The following is a 6,309-nucleotide window of genomic DNA, read 5'->3' as shown; positions in this document are numbered from 1 at the left end:
ATTACTATTTAGTGTGTTTACCGGTATTCATTTACATGTGTTTCTGAACTCGAACAACCTTTCTTGGACCATTGCTTTTGTATTACAGTTGTGTATAAAAGCACACTGGAACTGAAGTAACGTTGTCTACAGCGTCAGATTGCAGTCTGCCCCACTCTTCCAGGTCCTCAGATCCCATGTCCTACAGCATGCACAGGCCAGCTGAAATGTCAACAACCAGGAGCAGGGGATTTTATCCTTCTAATAGATGGAAGACAGCAAAATTCTGTGTCACACATCTTTGTATATTTCTATAGAAAATCCTTTCTTAGTGGCTAGAGAAGTTAAACTCAAGAAGGGTCATAGTGACCATCATAATACAGCATAAATGTGTGAGGATAGTTAATTTTCAGGTATACAAAAATAAGGGCTGTAGGATATGGAAAATTAATAGATGAGATCTGAGGAATAAGTAGGACCAAGCGCTACAGGATTCCACAAAACAGATTAGAAATTTGGGATTTATTCTGACTACGGTAGAAAACTATTGCAGACTTTGTGTAAGAACTCAACAGCTCATTTCAGGTATTGTCTTATTTAGGGTTTTAATGTTTTACTACTGTGAACAGATACCATGACCAAGGCAACTGCTTATAAAGGACAACATTTAATTGGGGCTGACTTACAGGTTCAGAGGGTCAGTCCAGTATCATCAAGACAGGAGCATGGCAGCATCCAGGAAGGCATGGTGCAGGAGCTGAGAGTTCTATATCTTCATCTGAAGGCATCTAGAAGAACACTGGCTTCCAGGAAGCTAGGATGAGCATCTTAAAGCCCACACCCACAGTGACACACCTACTCCAACAAGGCCACACCACCAAATAGTGCTACTCCTTGGGCCAAGTATATACAAACCATCACAAACATCTGGGTTGGGCATAGTAGAACAGGTCTTTAATTCCAAGACTTTGAAGAAAGAGACAGGCAAAGCAGGCAGAGCAAGCAAAGCTCTGGGAGTTCAAGGCCACCCTGGTCTAAACAGTGAGTTCCAACATAGCAAGAGTTACTTGAGAATACTCTTTCTCAAAAAAAAAAAACAAAAACAAAAACAAAGTGGAGGTTGTAAGACACACCACTCTGGATACATATGCATGACACAGGAGACAGTTAACCCTAGAGGATGAGTGGTTAATAATGCCACTAATGAATAATAAATGGTAACAAAATAGATATGGGAAGTAGATGGTATTAGAATATAGTTCTAAGGTTGACTCTATTATAGACTTCTTAATGAACTGAACTTCTCTTACTGAACTGTGCAGTAAGAAAAATCAGAGGTGCTTAATAAAGGAGACCGTGAATTCAGTTATTCGGATGGCTGAGGTCAGAGAGGAGAAAGTCTGATCTTGTTGTTGTAAAAATATAAAAAATAAAAAAATGTATTGTGGTCTTTTACCTCTCTAGGTCTGCACCATGGTACCCCAAAATATGTGCTAGATATCTTGGCAGAAACGCATCCCAACTCCTCGGCGGCCCAGTGTCTCCTGCCACCGCACACTTTCTTACACTCAAACCATCACATAAAAGAACACACAACACAATAATCTTAGATCCAATTGGTAAGATATAATAATTGCCCACTCAAACATACAAACCCCGGTACCATCCATCCCTTAGGAACATTGCTAACAACATGTAAATACACAGAGCGAGATCTTTACGTCAGCCTCCATTGTCCTGCCACGGCTTCTCTCTCTCTCTTTCTCTCCTTTCCTGTCTCTTCTCTGTTCTAGTCTCCTCCTCTTCCTTCAAACTTCTCTCCCGCCCATTCTTCCTTCTCCTCCTTCTATTCTGTACCTGCCCCTCACCTGTATTTTACAAATTCAATGGGGAGAAGTTTCTGGTGAAGTCACCTGATTCCTGAGTACTGACTAGGCAGCTGTCCTTGGGGCAGTGGAATTAGCATCAAAATACAAATAACTCCAGGGCAAACCACAACGTGATCTCACAGAGTGCTGACAATGGACAAATTGAAAATCAATTTACAGTATTCTTTAAGGAATGTGTTCATAAAAAAACATATGAAACATTCTGGTTTTTGCTAAATACTTTCTGTACATTAATAGATCTTTAATCTGTTAAATCAAAATTGTTCAAGCAATCTTGGTTTGGTTTTGTTGTTTCGTTTTAGACAAAGTCTTGCTCTGCAGCCCAGGCGGGTCTCAAATGTATGGTAATATTCCTGCTTCAGCCTCTCAGACGCTGAGATTCCAGGTGTGACTAACTCCGGGCACATCTTGGAACACATGTACGTAATGTTTTTACTGTTGGCCTTCTGTTTCCTGGGAACATTATTTATTAACAGCTGAACACTGACTGATAAAGCAGCCACATGACGGAAATCAAGATAAGTGTTAAGAACGACATTTACTAATATAGAAACATGGAGTTGAGGATATAACTCAGGGATAAAACATTTGCCTAGCAGGTACAAGGGCACGGATCCAATCCCCTGCACCATGAAAGTTAAGCAACAACAATAATGAAGACAGGACAATTAGAGTTCTGAAACGTTGAGCAGAAGGTCTGGCTTTGACAACTGGAAGAATCAGAGGACTTTGGGGAAGAGTTAAAAATACACAGAATGCCAACAAAGCATTGTTTGCAATGCAGGACAGAGAAATGAACAGAAGCCTTGACGTGAAAGACATTGGCCACTTCTACAAAGGAGGAATGTTAACTGCACAGTCCTTTGGGGCCTCTTTGAAAATGTAATAAAATGAGATCCACCTTTTTTGTTTATCTTGTCATGGGAACTATTTTGTTATACCAGAGGTAACTGAGCCTGGAACATATTTAAATGTGTGTGTTTTCTGTTCAATACAGCAATGTTAAGTACCTCATGGGTTATTCTCACAACCACTTTGTCTAAGCTAACGATAACCTTCTGGTTTACTCCCACTCTCCAAACTTTTCCTTAGAATCTACTTCTTTCCCACATTCTAAACCCATGGCAACTATTCTTGGTACACTCAATAAGATGAACTTCAGAATAATCTTCCTTTGTCTTTAACTTTTTATTCATTCTTTGTGAGTTTCACATCATGCATCCAACCCCCATCCCTCCATACCCAACCTCTACCTTTGCAACCTCCTCCCAAAAGAAAACAATAAATAAATAAATAAATAGGGGCTGGAGAGATGGCTCAGCGGTTAAGAGCACCTACTGCTCTTCCCAGAGGTCCTGAGTTCAAATCCCAGCAACCACATGGTGGCTCACAACCATCTGTAATGAGATCTGATGCCCTCTTCTGGTGTGTCTGAAGACAGCTACAGTGTACTCATATAAATAATAAATAAATAAATCTTTAAAAAAAAAAAAGATCTGCACTGGAAAAATAAATTAATTAATTAATTAATTAATTAATAGCATCTTGCCATGGAAGCTGTGGTGTATCACACAGAGTATACCCTTTTGCTCAAACAGCTTTACTTAAGAATGTTCATTACATTTAGTCATTGGTCAGGTTCAAGGCTTCTGGCTTCTGCTATTCTAGCAATGCTGGATCCTACTAGGACTCCTCTTGGATATCCCGTTGTTGCCCTGTGCTGTGGAGATCCTGCGGCTTTGGATCTGCATGACCAGCCCACATGCTCCAGCAGTACATAGATGGGGTAGATGTTGGGGTAGGCCAACTCACATCCCTGGATCGAGGCCAGGGTGATAGCTGAGTTTGTCAGCCTGCCTGCTCGTCCTCTCCCAGTCCATTGGAGCCCACTCTTCAACACCACTGCAGGTGGTAGCAAGGAGAAGAGCTATATATCCCTTGCCCATGCCACCACACAGCCACCAAGGGGTGGGGCTGGCTCTCCCACTCCCACAGCGCCATGGCCAGCTCTACTGTGCTGCCCAGGTGAGGCGTATGGCCTCTCTCTCACACGCTGCAACTGGTGAGGGGAAAGGATAGCTCTCCCACTCTCACACCATTGGGGCCTGCTCTCCCATGCTGTCCAGGCAATGGGATGAGGTCAGCTCTCACAACCCTCAGACATCAACATGGCCCCAGTCAGCAGCCAAGACTTGAGATGTCTCCTTGCCCTTTGGTGGTATCATGGGCCAATTCTACAGGGACATGGACCCAGACATGGCCTCAGGTGGCAGTGCAGGCTACTCAAGCCAAGCTGATCCTTACTGACCTGGAGTCTCCAGTTCTGCCTACCTTCCTTGTGCACACCCCGTTTTGATTCTCTTTCTCTCCGAACTCCCCAGCACTTGCTTGCTTACCTCAGTGTGTCTAGGCCTCTGGGTGTCTTCTACCCTGCCCGTGCTGCAAGATGGTAGGCAGGGGTCATCGGGGCATGCCACACGGTAGGAGCGGGGAAGTCTCAGCTGTGCTCCTAGAATACTATGCTTTACTTTAAAAATCACCTGAGCCATCTTCTGTACCCTCAGACCTTTATTTCTTTCTAAAGTTTCATAGAGGAAGAACAAATTATTTTATTTACACCAAAGGGAAAACCTAACCTAGTACCCTTATCACAGAGAGTGTGGTCGATTGAACCATGACCCTGATTTTTATTTGGAGACGTGGTTTTGAGGGTTAATGAAAGGTTAATTAAATTCACACGGGTGGGGTTTAATCCAATAGAGCAGATGGGCTTACGTGAAGAGGCAGAGGAATTTCTCTCTGCCTGTGCACAGGGTGAAGAGCCCTGCATGCAGCTCTGGACTTCCGCAAGCCAGGGAAACAGCACCCACGGGGCATCTAACGGGCCTCAGAGTTGAACTTATTCACCCTAGCTCTAGAATTATTACAAATAGGATTCTGTCAGTTTAGTTACTGTGTCTCTGGTAGTTTGTTTGAGTTAACCGTAGCAGAGTAATAACGACTTTGGCACTAAGAATCGGAGCACGTTTTAAATATTAATTATTAAGTAATATTTAAAGTATTAAACACCAAAGGAGTTTTTCAGAACTGGATTCCATCCAGAGACTGAAACATGTGCTAGAAATATGGGAGCTATGGATATTTAAAATGAAGAGTAGGAGAGCCGGAGAGAAAGACGGCATCTCGTTGATGAAAACATGGTAGCTGTTGGTTGAAACATGTTTGCTAAAGGCTATGCCAGTGAGGTCTCGGGCTGAAAGAAGAATTATGCTGTTAAAAAACAAAAGCGGGAGAAAAACCTGACCCTTTTACAAAATGGCAAAGGACAAAACAAAACAAACCCCATAGAACTTGAGAGTGATGAAACTGGCTATTTAGTGGAAGATTTATCTAAGCAGAGTGTTGAAGGAGTAGCTTGGATTATAGTAAAGGTGGAAGTAAGAGTGAATAAGAAGGAACTGTTAGCAAAAGGAACAAGAAGACTTGGAAACTGTAAGTCTATGGCAAAAAGAATAGTAAGAGGACACCAAGGGTGTCGCTGGAGGACGGTTCAGTAAGGGCCTCTGCAGTTAGATAAGCAAACCATTTTCAGAATGAATTGAAATGGACAGAGTAAAAACAGAATAAAGGAAAGATATCCAACTCCTTGGCCCTGATAGGCAACAGAGTGTTTTGTTTATAAACATATCCCATTCTTTAAGAAAGGAAAAAATAGGGGTTGGGGATTTAGCTCAGTGGTAGAGCGCTTGCCTAGGAAGCGCAAGGCCCTGGGTTCGGTCCCCAGCTCCGAAAAAAAGAAAAAAAAAAAAAGAAAGAAAGGAAAAAATAAACCCAGCTTGGAAGGTGATTCGAAGGTCGTCAAGACCACTGCCTTGATTGGACAAGGTAGCTGACCTGCAGGATGCTATTCCGGCGACACTGCAACATTCTAGAACCCAGGAGAGCTGGAAGGCAAAGCACTGAACCGAAGATCAAACTCAGCCTGTACAGCCAACTGAACCACGACTCGTCTGCTTTTGAACACCTGTAACATGCCGCCTCCTCTCCCTTCTCTACTTTTTTCTGTTTTGAATAAGAATGTTTGTCCTGTCTGTCCCTCCATTATATTTTAGAATCAAATAACTCGTCTGGTTTCAGGGGTTCATAGGCAGAGAAGCAAATTTCTTCTGTGTGAACCACTTTTGTAGTCTCTTCCATATCTGATTTGGAAGGTATTCAGACAGAGTATGCATTTTAAAGTTAACGCTAGAATGAGCTAAAACACTGGAGACTGTTGATCTGGGATATCTAAAGAGATAGATGATAGATAGATAGATAGATAGATAGATAGATAGATAGATAGATAGATAGATAGATAGATATGAGAAAATGACATGTAATTTGGGGAGGAAACAAAATGCTGTGGTTTGAACTAACATCCTCCTAAATTCTTATATTGAAG

Source organism: Rattus rattus, chromosome 4, assembly GCF_011064425.1.
Source record: "Rattus rattus isolate New Zealand chromosome 4, Rrattus_CSIRO_v1, whole genome shotgun sequence".
Classification (NCBI taxonomy): domain Eukaryota; kingdom Metazoa; phylum Chordata; class Mammalia; order Rodentia; family Muridae; genus Rattus; species Rattus rattus.
Note: the sequence above shows the minus strand (reverse complement) of the source record.